The sequence below is a fragment of the Ambystoma mexicanum genome, chromosome 5q, assembly GCF_040938575.1.
Source record: "Ambystoma mexicanum isolate Mex_15411 chromosome 5q, UKY_AmexF1_1, whole genome shotgun sequence".
NCBI lineage: Eukaryota > Metazoa > Chordata > Amphibia > Caudata > Ambystomatidae > Ambystoma > Ambystoma mexicanum.
This window is the reverse complement of record NC_090933.1, coordinates 483051997-483070210: the sequence shown is the minus strand read 5'-3', so window position 1 is coordinate 483070210 and position 18214 is coordinate 483051997.

Below are 18214 nucleotides of genomic sequence, written 5' to 3'. Positions count from 1 at the left end.
TTGGGGTGTCGGGCATTTCCTGTGCTGGCTTATGTGGATGACACCATATTGCTAGCCAGGACCCGGAGAGCACTGCAGACCTTGATTAATGTGCATGCAGCATTTATGAACAATTTGGGGTTAAAAATGAACTCTAAACTATCAGCTGTAATGGCATGCATGGGCAGAAAAGGGCCAGCTGCAATGCGACCCATGATTTGAGCTGGAGAAGTTATTCCCAGGGTGAAGGTCTTGGATTATCTGGGGATTAGATTCTCTGAAGTCATTATGGGGAAGTCACACCTAACTAAGCAGTAAGCTAAATTGAGCCAACAAATAGGGGGAATTTTTCGCTTAATGTCCCGTTGTGAGGGTCAACCGCTTGATGTGGTTGCTAAGATATATGTCACACAATGAAAGGCAGTTACATTATATGGGGCTCCATTGTGGGGTTACCAGAAGGCTGGTGAGTTACAAGTCAAGGAGAATATATTTTTGAGGAGATTATTGGGACTCCCTAACTCTTCAGCATGCACTGCTAATCACAGAGAACTGGGCCTGGAATTTTGGGAGGACCAGTGGGCATTGGCCCGTATACTCTTTTGGGTTCGGTTATGGGCGAACACTCATGCCTCTCTTTGTCACTTCATCATTAGTTCTGTTTTGGAGAGGACAGGGTGGCAACAAATTCTGTGGCTGGTCTATATAGCAAAAGCCTTTAGGAGAGGTCAATTTAAGTTTTCTTTTTCCTCCAGCAGCTCTCCTATCTAAACCATAGGCGAATGGGTATAAACTTGTTCTGGGTGAAGCGTTTGCCAAGCAGAGAATACGTCTGGAGTATGAACATAATCCTGCCAAATTGCATGTAAAGATTAGCTGGCCCTTTGTGATTCAACCGTATTTAATCTGGGGTGTTCATAAAAAAGACTGTTGGTTAATCACTCGGGCAAGGTTCAACTGTCTGCTCTTATGAGGGAACAGCGTGAACTGGAAAGGTTATCAGGATTCCACTGCCTGCCCGGTGTGTGGGTATAGTACTGAACATTTGCCACATCTGTTAATATTTTGCCCGGGGTACAACGGGATAAGGAAAGCAACATTAATTCCAGTTCTTAGGGAGTCTAAGATTCGCCATTACAGAAAAGCTATTTTATTCCTTTTAAGTGCAGACTCTGTTTTGGTTGCATGGGCATTACTCACCTATCTGAGAAGAGTGATGTATTTTAGCAAGGGGATACTAAGGATTCAGGGTGAGGAATGCCGTTGATCCCTATGTAGAGTGGTTTTAAACAGGGCATATTGTTTTTAGATATGTTCTAAATTGTAAAAATATTGCAAGTATATATTGTGTTTCTTGTGGATGCTCTTAAAGCATGGATTTTATTAATGTATATATTATGTATGTATTATGTTGGCTTTATGTGTTTTATGGATTTTTGGAATCCAAAATAAACTTTTTTGACTTGATATGATGAAATGCTCAAATGAACCGTGACAAAATTGTGAAATAAGCACCCTAGAGCGTTCTATCTACCTTAGGAAGATAGGTGAACGATTTTGACAATAGCAATTTTCTGTCCCATTTTCTTTGGGCTACTCCATTCATTGGTCATCTATCCCCTGCTGTTGTGTTTATTTGTTAATTTTGATCAAAGGTGTGTTTTGTAAGTCAATGCCTTTTTAATGATTGTTAATTTACATTACAATTGCTGTGCTGGTAAAATAAAAATGTTTATGTGTTTGAATAACATTTTATTTCATTAAGAAAAGCACTTCCATTATGTTATCTTTCATGGCGGTGATCATTAGGATATAAAAAATGTTGAAGTACCAATATTCGCAATTTTGGACAGAGCGAGGGGAAATCAGTATTTTGCACACAATGCCTATGTTTCTACATGAGTAGTTTCCTATACTACAAAGAATTCCGTTATACAGTGGTATTTATAGCAATGTGTTGCTTAATGCACTACGTAGCTCATGATATTTCTCCCAATAACCCCTAACAGTTTTGTGCCAACATTATAATAAGAATCCCTTGTACAGACTTGTCATGCAAAGTAAATGCACATGTGATGTCATCAGTGATGTCATCAATGACATGTGTGATGTCATCATTGATGTTATGCGTGTTAGTCCTTGCAGTGACACAATGGTGACGCAAGTTATGGTAGATTAGCTTACCATAAGTGGCAAATTTTGGGGTTTTTCAGTTTTACTTGTAACCATAATATGGATCTGTTGTTATTAGTGCAAAGTAGTATAATATTCCTTAAAAATGTTTTAGCACTGAATCTGATAGGTTTGTGTAGCGCAACTTAACAATAACGTCTCTTTAACAATGTTTTTTCACTGAATTTGATAGGTGTTTAGTGGCGCAACTTAGCCATAATGTCCCTTTAACAAAGTGTTTTCACTGAATTTCAGAGGTTTTTATCAGGATATCTATTTGTATAGTTGTACCACACAACATACGGAACCCCCTGTCCCCATGCTGATAGCCCCAGGGCCTGCACACTATGTGACTGTTCGCGGACATTGGTTAGCATGCAAACTGATCAAAAGGTCAGGAGTTCTCTTACATTGTTGGACAATGCCACAGAAACACTGAACACCCCATACTTGAATTACAATGAAAAATCAAGTAGGTCTACAAACTCTGTACTTTTGAAAGGAACAGAACAAATGCGTAGGGTATGCACCATAATGGAAGGCACCAACAAAAAAAATAATGTATACTTCCAACAATATTAACTCAGAGCTGCTTTACATAGAAACTAAGAAGGAACTGTTAGTGGAAGAACTGCAAAGTACTGAGACCAGAACTGCACTACTAAGTGCTAAGTACAGTACATTTTTTTCCTATAATTGCACAATTTGTTCAGTGAGCTGGAAGAGAATTTCCCTCATTACAAAATGATATATACCTGACAGATCTTTTTTTTCTTTAACAGTACATACTGGAAATTAAGAAAATTTACCAGAAGCAGCACCTCTTCCACAAGGGCATACGCGCAAGAAAATGAAACATACTCTATAAATAAAAAACTAGACAGCCTGGATGCAAAAATTGAGCAATTGCTGAACAATTCTGCCAGCTTAAACGATTTTGTATAAGGACATAGTAAGGAAAAAATAAAATACCACTGCCCCACCTGCACATGTACCCCTTTGACCTTACCCAGCCAACCATCCCCAGAAATTACCTGTAAAGATAGTCATTACAATGAAACTTCTAAACCCTTCCTCCCCTGATGCCCAACCTGTACAAAACCCCAATTCCCCAGTATGTCTCCATTTCTGCTACCCTTTCCCTTTCCTAATTGTGTCTGTTTATATGTGTAAATAACATTTTATATGTATACTGTTGCTATCTGTGTGTGATCTCCTTTTTTAAAAGCCTGTTAAAACACAGTGGACTGTCCGGGCTGACTGCATTCAATATGGTGGTGTTCGTAGGACAACACGCCTGTCTGCACGTCCGCAAAGTTATGATGTACCTTTAATTAGTTTGGGGCGCATGTGTGTCTCATCCCCTGGGTCCTGCAAACACCACCCATCTGCGGCATGTCCAAAAAAGTGGTGACGTATCTTCATTATTTTGAGGAGTCCACCCACGTCGAGCAGACACCTGGTGACATGTGCATCCCACCACCACAGTCCTACGAACAGAGCGCCTGTTCGGAAATGTCTGTCGCATATGTGTCACACTTTTAATTAGTTTAGGGACCCCAACCCTGACCGTAGAACACCTATGCACATGCGCACAATGTATCCCATGCAATAGGTGTCCTGCGGACATCCATCCCATTCATGAACATCCACGACGTTACCATGTGACCGCACCCACACTGAGCGTCAGCCCTTATTATGGACTGGGTCCGAGCCCCCGGATATCAAAAAACTGCTCTTTTTATTAGCAATCCAAGGTGTTTTACAATGAAACTATACCCTTGCAGTGGTCCCACACTATGCCCCTGGCAAACTCGACACTTTTCAAAACTTTTTGGGCCCGCTTTGGGTTTCAATGCGCTCCCCAGTACCCATATAAAATGTCACACCCCACAGCTGCTCCTCATTCTGTTTTTGTCTCTCCAAAACAGAGAAGTGGTCTAGATTGCTCTTTTCCGCTCCAATTGCTTTTTGGTCAATCCGCTTTGCTGTGCTACTTTTGGAGCTGTGCTTTAGTAATGGCAACAATGGCTGCTGCTACTACCTCTGCCTCAGCACCACCTGCACCTTTCAAGGGGCCTGGGGAGGGGAACAGGCATGGTGATGTAGAAAGGAATCAAGAGGGAGAATGAGGATGACGTAGAGGAAGTCCCCATTGCCTGCAGCCAGCATAAATTTTGGCTGTGGAGGTTATTTACCACCATTGGAGATGTGCCCAAAGCTTGTGCAAGCAAGGTGCAATGCACTGAGTGCAGAATGATGGTCAGTCATGGCAAACCAGGCTTGTACAGCTACGGCACCACCTCCAAGCAGTGACACCTGAGATCGAACCACAAGTCAGCAGTTTGGAGTGTCGTACCCTTCAAACACGGCAGGAGGTTGAGTTCCTCTGCAGTATCCTCCGTATCTGCTCCTGCCACCACAAGGAACATTTGTGTAGGACAGCGGATCCCTGAACCAGCCTCACAGGAAAAACGCACCGCAGCAGACCCTTACCTTTCGAGGGTCACTGTATTGTGCATGTACTGCAATGCGGTACTCTGCAGGGGGGAGCAATTTGCACTGCTTTCGAGGCTACAGCCCGGGAGCATGAGAAAAACTTCCAACTACCTAAGTGAGGCCCAACCAATATCTTCCTCTCTCCACCTGCCCTTTCTTATCCCTGTGCTTGGTCCCACTACACTGCCCTCCCTACCTTTCCTTTCTTTATGTATCATGTAGAAAAAAATAAAAACAAAATACAAAACAACAAAAACCAAAAACAAAACAAAAGGCTCTTTTCAGAGCCAACTTTCACAGTTTAAAAATAGAATTTTAATGAAATGAGACAGGCCCCTGCGCAGCCTGTGATGTCTGTGGACAGCTCAGTAGGCCACAGACTTTTAAAAAATAGTGGGGTGGTGGCACCATCAAAAACATTGCACTCCTTTCCTGGACAAAGTGGTGGCCCTAAAAAAAGCCTTTTTGTGGTGTTTGTTTTTGGAAGGGTTGAAGTGGCCAACACCTACTGGAATAATGCAAAAAGGGCTGCACTGCATTTTGGATATTTTGAAGAAAAAGTTTATTGCCAACATCAGTAAGATGGACTCCATCTCTGCAAACATTGTTCGTGCTACGAAACATAATATTTTCATTGTGGAAGGAGGACATGCCAACATCTCTCAAAAATGCGCAAACTGCCTTTTTGACATTGTGCCTCGCTTTCTCCATTTGCGGACCAAATGAGGAAGAACGCAATCCGAGAAGAAATTAGTCGAGAGTTTGGAAACATGTCCATGACTAGTACCTCCTTCATTGCAAACTGCAGAGAAATTCCGGTAATGTGATCTAAACTGTTCCCTCCACAATGAATAATAATTATGTCTGGATGATGGAGTGTCACCAAAGTGCCACAAAGAGGAACCAAATTCAGCCACTTCATTTCACGCACTCTGTACCAGTGGACATCCACATGATGGAATCCAAGATGTGCAGCCACTCCACAATGCTCTGCATTCAGTTACAACAAATGTATCCAGGAGTCCCCCAAAATCCATACACTCTGCCTTCTGAATGACACAGCCATAACCATGGCCACCTGCACTCCTCTCAAAAAACATCCCTTCTGCCACAGTCTCTCCTTGCACACCACACCCATGAAACCTTATTGACCAATCCACAGGCTTCCACAGTCCCATTTCCATGCCTGCCATTCTCAACAGTCCCAGACGTGGCACGTGTGACCCACACCCTACCGCAGATAAATCGACCAATTTAAGGTCTTTGGGAGAGGAATTTTACAAAGAGCCTTTTTTTTTAGTTGCTACTGAAGAAAGACATATGCAGGCCGATTCATGGAATCAATGTGCGCCAAAAATTGTTGCGCAAGTGTGAAAATCGCAGCGCAAGCGTGAAAATCGCAGCGCAAGCGTGCCAAAGCCAGCCGTGCACACCGATTCATGGAAGTAAGTGCACGTGTAAATGCTGGGATGTGTGCTAAAATCGTGAGTGGGGCACGCGGGCACACACGTCATTAAACGGCGTGCACTACGCGTACAGCGAAAGCGCACATAGCGAGGCGCAGACAACAAAAGTGGGCGTAACATGGGGCATAACACATGGAATGGGGAACAATGCGTGAAAATGTGGGCATTATGGGGGAAGTACAGGAGGTAAATGCTCGCCCACACGCACACCAACAACAAGTATTCATGGAATCGAACAGTGGAAAGGCGTGCGCCAAAAAAAGACGCGCTAATCCAAAAACACGTATGCCAACAGGAAGCTGGCGTAAGCAGCCCGCGCAGCATAAATGTGCGCGCAAACAAGAAACAAGGTCAGACGCTATGATGAATATACTGTTCCTCGCAGCAGTGGTCGTGGGACACCGCATGATGAGGAGGATAGCCAGGCCCCGCATTTTTTTACCCAGGACCAGCCTTTTTGGGATGCCTGATGACCAGGTGTATGGGAGGTACAGGTTTCCACCACACATAATACTCAACCTGGTGAGTGAGTGGGAGGATGACCTCACATCACCCACCCTTTGCTCCCAAGCACTGAGCCCCTTGGAAAAGGTGCTCAATGTACTGCACTTCTTGGCCACTGGTTCATTTCAGCGGACAAGTGCCATAGTGGGGGGGGTGTCACAGGCCACGCAGTCACATTGCCTACACCAGGTGTTGGCCATCATGACTGCACGCCCCTCAGTCCGCAGGCACATATACATGCCCCGAACATCTGCAGAAAGGCAGGCTGTCGTCCAGGACTTTTACGGGGTGGCACACTTCCCCAAAGTGCTAGGTGCCATTGATTGCACCGATGTGGCTCTACATCCTCCCAGGGAAACTGAGCACATCTATCGAAACCGCAAGCACTGGCATTCCATCAACGTGCAGGTAGTATGTGATGTCAAGGGAATCATCACCTCAGTATATGCAAATTATCCAGGGTCCACCCATGATAGTTTCATTTTCAGAATGTCACCCCTAAACCGGGACCTAGAAGCTGGGCGGCATGGCAACACATGGTTGAATGGTGAGTATAAATGCCACTGCACATGCATGCATGTCAGATACTGAGCAATGTGACAACCCCACTAATGATACCCGTCATCACCTCCCCAGGGGACACTGCCTACCCTCTGAGCACCTACATGATGATGCCAATTCAGAACCCCACCACACCACCCAAAGTAAGATACAACACAGCCCATATTGCAACCCAGGGCATAGTGGAGCGCACATTCATAGTGCTCAAGTCACGCTTTCGCTCCCTTGACCTCTCTGGTGGGCAGCTGCTATAAGCGCCCCCAGTAGTGTGCAGGATCATAGTGGCAGCATTTGTCCTGCACAATGTTGCATCCTGCCGGGGCCTGCCTGTGGACCTGGTGGTGCCCTCACATCCCCAACCACTTGCACGGCCGCTGCGCATGGGGGAGAAAGGGCACGTGGTGAGGCAACCCGTACCCAGCTGGTAGCTAATTACTTCACCTAAAATCCTACCCTTGTGGAGTGCACACAGCCCTGGCACATACCAGCTGACAATCAATGATGATGATATAAGGGACAGTCAACTGTCACAACAATACCAGCCTGAGATTGGTCACCTGGAAGTGTTACATTGTGTGCATCCCTACCTGCTTAAAGACAACCAATGCTGTGTGACACAAGACACACATTCATGCAGCATGAATGACTACCACCTTGAAAAATACCACATCAAAATAGTGCCATGTCAACCAACCTCTCCTTATCTCAGCTACCCAACACACCATGGCATGGCATGCAATGTGAAAGCAACCAAATGAATGCACAACGCATGACACCACTGTCACAAAGTGCACTGTCCCTAAAGTAAACAGGCCACAGACAATATGCTCCCAGTAATCAATAAGAAACAGCACACATGAGCAAATAATTACCAGCAACACAAAACAGCAACACAGGATGAAACAGTGGCAATATATGACAGTCAAAAATTAAAGTAGTGCAAGTCTCACAACCTGACAAAGCCAGCACATCGACCCCTTCCAACTGCAGAGTGTTGCTGTCCAGCAAATGTGCCAGTGTACTGCATACAACATGAACTGCATCTGCAAAGGAGACGGGCTGGTGAAGACATGGAGAAGGTACATGTGAATAAGGAGAAATACACACAAACACATATCAATACACCATGCAGTGTTCAATCCAACAACAATCCCCACTAGTGATTTACACAGTTTTGACTACAGACTGCCCACACAGTTCATGGGAGCCCAATGTCACTGTGTAAGTTATTATCACTTGGTCACACCCTATGCAAGCCCATGGAAAGGGGAAGCAGGAGGGGTCTGTGTGTCAGGAAACCAAGCATCTAACCCACAGACAGGACAAGCCTGCATGCCCAGCTGGAATACACCGTGGATGCCCATGGGATCCACACAAAGCAACACACTGTAAAAAAATCAACAAAAAAAAAGAAAAAATCAAAAATCAAAAATGGCGCCATGTGTGGACCGGGGGGGTGGGAGGCCACCCTGGAGGCACGAGGTACAGGATGCATACCAACACCCACATGCATGGATGTTGGAAAAAAAAAGACCTCCATGGGCTCCTGGCCTGCACGGCTACACTACAGTGGGAAAACTGCCGTCGCTCTCTTCACCCTCTGCTGCTACATCAGGAGGGGGCCGTGATATGGGAAGTAGCCCACGCAAAGCCCTGGTATGGTCCTCCATGGCAGCAAGCATGCGGGTCTGGAAGGTTTGGTTCTGGAGGATAATGGTACGGAGATCCCCATGCAGCACCTCACGGGTTGCCTGCATTTCTGCATGCATGGCCTTGTGTGATGCCCAGATCTCCGCCCGGGTTGCCTGGAGCTCAGCTGAGAGCGAACATGTGAGCTGCTCCAGCTGCTGTTCTGACCTAACATTCCGGGACGCCTCAAGTTCACCCAGAGCCTCTCTGAGGAATGCCAGTTCTATCCTCATGGCTTCCCTGGAGGCCTGTGACTCTACAGATATGGCTTTGCACAGAGCCTCCAGTCCAGCCCGTCGGTCCCTGTTGGACGCCAACATCTCCTCCTTGTGTGATTGGCAAATGGAGTCTGTTGACTGCTGCTGGAGCTCCATCTGCCTTTCAGGGGGGAGAATGGAAGTGGCCACCCTATCCATTGCCTGAGCCATCATTTCACACAATGCTCCCTGTTGTGCTGCTATACTGTACATGGAGTTCTCCCATACAGTATTGCCTGGTGGCGCACGCCACTGCGTTGGCGGGCACCACACCTGTTTGGGGCTAGGCGATCTGCACCTTGCTGTGCTGGCACTGCCTGAGGCTGCAGGACTGCATTCCCCCTTTGATCTGCTGACCCAGGAACAGGATCAAATGTTGTGGAGTGTGACCCTGCATCCATAACCGCCAAAGGCGGAGTTACCAACACTGACATCCCCATAGAGGGGTCTACCCCCGGTGCAGGTGGGTTGGACAGAACAGCATCCCTGCCAGAAACAATCACCTGTGACGACACATATGTCTCACTGTCCGATTCAGCACCTGATTCATAGAGTTCAGCGGAGGTGTGCCCAGAGACACCCATGGACAGCATGGTCTGTAGGACAAATGGGTTTTCACCCACCACCACCCCACGTCCTCCACTGGTGCCCGGTTGTGGCTGTGATTCCTCCTGGGTCTGCACCATCTCCACCTCAACAGCATCAAGTGCCTCATCACCTGCAAACAAATGAAAGATAACAAATGGAAACAGGCATGAGCACCATAGCACACACATAGGCCTGACAAGCCAGAGATCCAGTACATGAATTACACATGTCCCACATGACTATAACCCTGGCATGCATGCACTGTTAATGAGTTGGAAGGGGAGGCAAAAAGCAACAAATTAGCTGCATGCTGGATAGCAATGGCATCACACATTAGCCTGTGAGTGGCATGTCCAATACACATCCATGACACATGCCGGCACACACATGGCACGCATCCATGGTTGGTCACTTCAACATGACAGTAGACAACAGTCATGTTCTACATCCATACAGGGCCCAAAAATGATTGTGTGCAGGCCATCACTCAATCAGCCTGAATGGTAAAAACATACCCATAACAAGGTCATAAATGTTGGCCATTGTGGGGTGTAATCCCTGACAGAAGCATGTCACATATGTGGCAGTAGGACTGAAAAATGCATTGCAAAAATGGGAAGGATTGAAACAATCAGGATGAATGAACACAGAATATCATGAACAATGTAGTCTCAAGATGACAGTTCAAGGACAACTGCAGTAATGTGGTGCAAATTGGCTACTGTGGTCAGAAGGGATACTGTCATACCCAAACCCAAGGCTGGTGAATGGTTTGGAGGAAGCACATGGGTGACCCATACCACTCCTGAGTACACACCCTCACCTGGCACTCAATCAGTGCACATCACCCAAGCAACATAAACATGGATTACACACATATGCATGGGCACTCACCGAACAATGCTTCAAAATCTGGTAGGTCTCCCTTGCCTTGGATCTGTTCCTCTGTGACAAAGGTTCCAGCAACAGGCTCATGTTCAGTGAGTTGGTTGTCCTCTGGTGGAGACCCACCGCCAGTCACCAGAGTAGAGGCATGATTGGAAGCCAGCTTGTTCTTTGCTCTGCGTTTCAGGTCATTCCACCGCTTGTAGCAATCATCACCTGTGCGCCTCACAAATCCAAGGGCACTAATCTGGTCCGCGATGGTCTGCCGGTGGGCCCTACGTTGAGCAGGCATATTCTTGCAGCCTGCAGTCACCCCGATTTCACGGCCATGTGCCAACACATAGGCCACAAGTGCATCAAGTTCGGCGTCATTAAAGCTAGGCTTCCTTGACGTGCCGGAGGAGTGTGTAGCTGTGTCTGGGGTTTCAGCCGGTAGTGCAAGAGCACCCTTCTTCTTCTTGGAAGGTGGTGCAGATCCTGAGTGGCTTACGCTGCTCTGGTTAGTAGGGGCAGAAGCCCAGGTGGACTGGGTACTTGAAGTTTGCAAAGGCACAATGACCAAAGGTCTTTGTGCAGGCATTGGCTGCAGGGTGATGTCGGCAGGGCCAACGTCGGTGTGATGGACTTGGACCGACACTGTCCCGGCTGGAAGACTCAGAGCTTCTTGGGGTGGCTACTTGGGGCAGCAAATGACATTGCTGCCCCAGATCCACGTGGCCTGGTGACAGCAACTTTCACTGCCACATGTGGCTTAGACTTGGCGACCTGGAAGTCAGCCTGGGAGTCATCCTGTGCCGGTTCAGTTGACAATATGGGCCAGTGTAACAAGGGCTGAGCTGGGATGGTGTCAGCTACATTTGCCCCAACCATTGGGGGGGCGTAGGTGGCCCCGATTGGTCCTCCACACACTGGCCTCTTGGGCCACCCTGCACATCCTGGCCACGTCCCCTACCGCTCCCACCTCTTTGAGCTTGGCCACCTTTGCCTCCCTTACTGCTTGGTCGCCTCCCAACCATGTCACTGATGTTGTTGTGCGTATGGGAGTTGCAGTTAACAATTGTCCTGGGCAATTGGGTTGAAAGGGGTAGGGTACTAGATGGAATTCGTACCCTAGTGCTCTAGCAAGGCTGTCTGTGACCCCTGGGGGAAGATTACGGGTCACGCAACGCACAGGCACCCCTAAAACAAAATGTAACATGCCCACAAGCCCTGGTAGACCACGTGCGTGGAAAAATTAACCCGCACTAAGATGTGGCATCCAGAAACACAAAATTAAGCGTATGTGTGATACACGCATCATAAAATGACCTCTAAAGGGGTATGCGACACACGGGGGCAACCACAGTTGGAAAATATGTGCACGACTTACCGTCTGCCTGGAAAAAGAACGTGAAAAAACATGCGTGTGCACGTTGGCAACACCCCCTCCAAATAAACAAATGGACGCTGTATGAGGAAACAGGGAGTATGAACTGGAACCGTTGTGAAGTAATCGCGTGTGAACTGACAAGAAGTACAAGAATCACCCACTCGCTCTCCACAAAAAGCACGTACAAGAAAATGGTGTCATACGCGTACCTTTTTTTAGCCAGCCCACATGTTCAACGTCACTTACGCGCATACGTGCCAAGGCCCTTTCCTCCAATAGCACGCTGACGTGCATTTTTCTCACATGCTGATTCACTATGCACCCGTGTTGTGGGAAACGCCCGTGCGCATAACATGACAGACGCGCTTACGCACTAAGGGCCTTTCCTCGAATTACGTGCTGACGTGCACTTTTTTCACGTGCCAAATCACTCCCTATCAAGCTGGCCACGCGAAAACACACAGAAGACCACGCTCCTGCCCAAAAGGCCATTTTCCTGCCACCAAGAGCCCTGAGCACGCTCCCACCTGCCATCTGCTGCTGCCTGCCTGCTGCCCACATGCCCTGCTATTTGGTGCCTGCACGTCAGCCATCTGCAGGGGTCCAGTTGCTGTGTCCACCCCTGCTGGAACAGAAGACTCCTGACTGGGATACCATCGCACCACAGCCTAGCCCCAGGACGCAGTTGCCCACCAACGCCTGCCTCGAGGGTCGCCATGTCGGGGAAAACACCATCCGAGAACAATGGTGACCCCCAGCTAGAGAGGCAGAGGGCCACTAGCTTCAGTGAGAAGGAAGTTGGTGTCCTGGTGGAGCATGTCCTGGGGCATTATGATGCCATCTTCACACCATCGTGCGCCGACAAGGAAGGACGGGAGAGGATCTGGGAGGACACTGTGGTTGCCATCAACGTGGAGGGGGTGGCAACCCGCGACATCAAGCACGTCCGGAGCGCTGGGAGGACCTCAGGTCCAGGACCCTCAACAAGGCCCGGCGCCTCGTGAAGGCAGAGGATGCAGAGGGGTGCCGGGTCCACCTGAGCAACATCCAGATGAGGGTCCTGGAACGCCTAAGCCCAGCGCTCCACGCCCAGATCCTTCGAAGGAAGACCAATCTGGAGTCGAGCGGTAAGTGGCCATGCATTGCTGTGTGAAACAGGGCATGTTGCAGTGTGCTGGTAGACAGCTACTTGCCTGTATGTGTAACATAGGCCATGTATGGATGTGTGTGCGTCGGGACATCATGGTAATGCATGTGAGACCAGTAATGCGTGAACCACATGGATGGTACATGTGTTCCAATGAGACATGGGGAGCTGCATGCGGAATGCACACATGAATGCATGCCAGTCCCTGTTCTTGGACATGGGTGGGGGGTGAGAGATGGGTGCTGCTCTCATGTACATGTATGGTGTGCATGTCTGTGTGTCTGAGAAGCGTGTGTGTGACTTTGAAATGCCATGGATGCATGACACATGTCCGTGATGATGTGTAGATTCACTCATGCAGTCTGGTCACCGTTGTATCCACTGTGTCTGCGGTGTATGAGCCATGATGCATGACCCTCCGGTGATGTGTGTGCATGGGATCAGTATGAGCCATGATGCATGTGAGTTTGAAGGCAACATTTATGTCCATGCAGGGCTTTGTACAAGGATGCTGATGTTGATTGCATGCAACGTGCCTGTTTCTGCATGTGTGTTGCGTGCATTGACCCATGTGTTCTGGAAGGACAGGATGGAAGTGACGTTTGACAGTGCCACTCATGTGTTATTGCTTCCTGTCTACGGGACTATTGTACAGTGCCCTGATGCTTGTGTTGTATGTCTCCCTCTACGCAGCATCGAGTGAAGAAGAGGGCGGAGACGGCGCTGTCGAGCCAAGCGGCGGGGATGCCTCCACCGGGCGGCGACGCAAGGCCCAGCCACCCTCTCAGGAATTGCCATCATCCGGGAGCGAGGGGACTGGTGCCGTGTCTGCCACTATGGCTGAAGCGGAAGGGCTGGGTGAGCCCCCATAGGCGCTTGCAATGATGCAAGACCGTGCAGAGACATCCAGGTTGGTGGTCTCCACAGAGGAGGAGGAGCCCGCTAATGAGCCGCACATGGGGCCTGGTGTGGGTAGTACCACTGGTGCAAGTGGTGCAGTCCAGGGCCAGGATCAGGAGGCAGCACAGGTCACCACGGAGGGGCCTGTGCATGTCGCTGTCCCTGACCCTGTGGCTGCACCACCATCCACCAGCAGGGATGCCCTGTCCCAGGCCCATCCGCAAGTAGGGGGAAAGCCCACGTCATCTGGCTCTCCACTACCTGCGGACGAGGAGTCCCAAGACCCTATGGGCTCCGTCCTGATTGGTGTTGTGTTGCGCACGCATGACATTCATGATGACGTGCGTGCTTCCTTGGGGGAGCACGCACGCCATCACGAAGAGCTGCGTGGCAAGATGGCACTGTTGGCAGGGGCCCGGGTCGGTGGGTTCCTACATGTGTTGCGCACTCTGGCGGACTTCTCCTCCTCTGTGGAGACTATGCGCCAGTCGTTCTCCCTGCCGTCTTCTGGCCCAGATTCCACCAGCCAGCTTGGTGGAAATTCCCATCCCTGCCACAGTCGGGAGTCAGCGGTCCAGCACGGGTAGACACCCCAACAACTGGAGACCAGCAGATGGAGAATGTGCAGGCATCATCGGACAGGGCACATGGACAGCAGCAGCAGCAGCCTCTAGGTGGGAGCGATGATGGCTCGGGCCATTAACATCAGAGGGGCAAGCATCGGCCAGAGGGCAGGAGAACGCTGGAATGGGAGTGTCTTCCGTGTGGCTACGGTTGGGCTAGTGTATAGATGCGGAGCAGCGGCGGGGGGAAGAGGCGCGGCTCACTATGGTCAGGGCGGAGTTCTCCATGCGTTGGGCGTTGAGGCAGCCTAAGTGCCTCGAGGCAACTCGCAGGGAGTTGGAACAGGCCATGAGTGCTTCCCTGCGAGACCTCGGGGCCAGGACAGAGTCCCGCCTCCAGGAGATAGACATGGAGTTCGATTATGCCCTGGCCCGCAACATCACAGAGTGAGCCACAGGACTTGCCCACCGCCATTGTATATAGTTAGTTAGTGATAGGTTTCATTTCTTTTTTATTTATTTTGGGATGCTTGGACAATGCCCCACGTTTTTGTATATAGTTGTAAATTAGGTAGGGTTTTGTATATAGGTTTCATTTCATTTGTTGGGCTCATGGACCCTTGTTGCAATATTTGTACATAGTTGGACAGTGGATTTTTTTTCTTACATCATTTACCCTCACCATGGATCAATGGATTTTTTGGATTTTGGTTTCCTTTGGATTTACTTTGGTGGACAAGGATTTTTGACAAACTTTATTTTGGATTCATTTGGATTGTGTCATCATTATTATTTTTTTTGTTTTAACATGCCTTTTTTTCTTGTTTATGATTATTTACATGCTTTGAATCATTTTTATTATTTTTGTGCCCATACATTTTGATTTCTTACTTACATGTGTGGTATTTGCTGTTTGGTTTACTGCATGTCACAATGTGGGTTTACACAATCACTCGCACCCAATGTGTGTGTGTGACGGACATGTGTTGATGTGCATATTTGACTTTTGGTTGTTGACAAGTAATAGGCCTTTCCGTGTGGAGTGGATGGGAAACTTGATTGTGTCTAAAGACTGGGGTGGCATGCAGGGGGATTTTGGTGAACCTGAGGCCCATGAATGTGCATCTTCATGACATGTTGGGTGGGGACCTGAGTCGGGCCTGACCCTCAATGCTGGGTGGATGTGGGTGCTGGGGGACATGAGTCCGGGCCTGACCCTCAATGCTGGGTGGATGGGGGTGCTGGGGGACATGAGTCGGGGCCTGCTGGCAGGTGCTCGTCAATGCTGGGTGGATGTGGGTGCTGGGGGACATGAGTCAGGGCTTGACCCTCAATGCTGGGTGGATGGGGGTGCTGGGGGAAATGAGTCGGGCCTGACCCTCAATGCTGGGTGGCTTGGGGTGCTGGGGGACATGAGTCGGGACCTGATCCTCAATGCTGGGTGGATGGGGGTGCTGGGGGACATGAGTCGGGGCCTGACCCTCAATGCTGGGTGGATGGGGGTGCTGGGGGACATGAGTCAGGGCCTGCTGGCAGGTGCCCGTCAATGCTTGGTGGATGGGGGTGCTGGGGGACATGAGTCGGGGCCTGCTGGCAGGTGCCCGTCAATGCAGGGTGGATGGGGGTGCTGGGGGACATGAGTCGGGGCCTGCTCGCAGGTGTCTGTCAATGCTGGGTGGATGTGGGTGCTGGGGGACATGAGTTGGGGCCTGACGCTCAATGCTGGGTTGTTTGGGTTGCTGGGGGACATGAGCCGGGGCCTGACCCTCAATGCTGGGTGGGTGGGTGCTGGGGGACATGAGTCGGGCCTGACCCTTAATGCTGGGTGGGGGTGCTGGGGGACATGTCTCAGTGCTCACTTGTGCATGGTGACATGTGGGCTGGCTGGGGGGCTTCGCCAGGGTGGATGGGCTGCCTGTGGGGCATGGCCAGGGGTACAGTGTGTTCCCCTGTGTTGTGGTCTGCCTGCAGGCCCTGGGGAGGGGGGAGAAGGTACACCTGGGAGGACACACACTGCCAATTTGTTGGGGTACCCCCGAAATACATGTACCCCACTCGCACAGGGCCAATCGCATGTGATTCTCCCTGGTGCACCCCCGAAATACACGTACCACGCTCGCACAGGTCCAATCGCGTGAGATTCTCCCCGCGCACCCCGGTAATACATGTACCCCGCTTGCACAAGACCAATTGCGGGTAAAACTTACTGCGAACCCCCGAAATACACGTACCCCGCTCGCACAGGGCCTATTGTGTGTGATTTTCCCCGTGAACCCCTGAAATACATGTACCCCGCTCGCACAGGGCCAATCGCATGTAAAACTTCCCACACACCCCTGAAATACATGTACCCCACTCGCACAGGTCCAATCGCATGTGATTCTCCCCGCGCACCCCCAAAACACGCGTACCCTGCTCACACAGGGCCAATAGCATGTAAAACTTCCCACGCACCCCCGAAATACACATACCCCGCTCGCACAGAGCCTATCGCGTGTGATTCTACAGGCGTATTCATGGTTGGGGGGCTGTATGCTGGTCCACTGGCCTGTGCGCCATGTACAGGATTTGTGCGCTGTTCATGGCGCATGGGGAGGGGTTGGGGGCGTAACTGGTGCTGCTGCAGGGTTGCTGCGCCACTCTGCGCCACGGCTGGTTATGGATGTTTAAATCCATGAATACGCTGTGCGCGGAAATGTATATTGGTGCATGCGACTGGCGCAAGCTGCCACACGCGTACTCTGTGCACCAGCCGCGTGCGCCACTTGTGCGCCGAATTCTATGAATTACCCCCTTAGTTTTCTATTTTTTTGCCATTTTGTTTTCTCTTCTTTTCCCTCTTACTGCCTTACATCAACCTCTGCAAAGCATCCCTTAGGTTCCCAAAGAAACAAGCATTTCCAAGGAAGGACAACGAAACACCATATCCAGTAAAGTAGTGTGCACTAAGGGAATCAATGTTCTCATTGGAGAAAACAGACATATCAGCACTTCCCAAAACCTCATCCATGCCGCTATTAACAAGGTAGTTTGCAACATTTTGCTGGGGATTGAAGACATTGGGTTTGTTCCATTGTGCTCTTGGTATTATTTGAGAAAAAAACACATTTGCATTAGGGAAAAGCACCATTAGGTCTTCCACAACCAACTTCAGTACATTAACCAAACTTGCGGCACTGATGTAGCCCAAATGCTCTCCTCCACAGTACACCACCAAAACATCAGGACTACCGAAAGTAGACATGTTTCTACAATCAGCAAACAGTGCCTGCAAATTGCGGCCAGGCACACTGCACCATAAAGCTTCCACACCTGGAAAACCAAGATCTGCAGAAAACCCTCTTGCCTTTGCATAGCTGTCCAGATCAACTACAAATGAATCTCCCACATCCATACAGTAACTCCAGCTATCTTCATTGCACAACCAACACAGCAATGAAACAAAGTATTACCATCCATTCCTATTAGGCACACCATGAACACCTATTGGATAATCCCCATAGTACATTCCCATTTCCATGCCAATCATGCTAACAAGCCCCGGATGCAGCACGTGCGCTCCACAGACTACTGCAGTGTCAGCGGATCTCGTAAGACAGGGACAGCCCTTCTTCCCTTTCCACTTATACTTTACA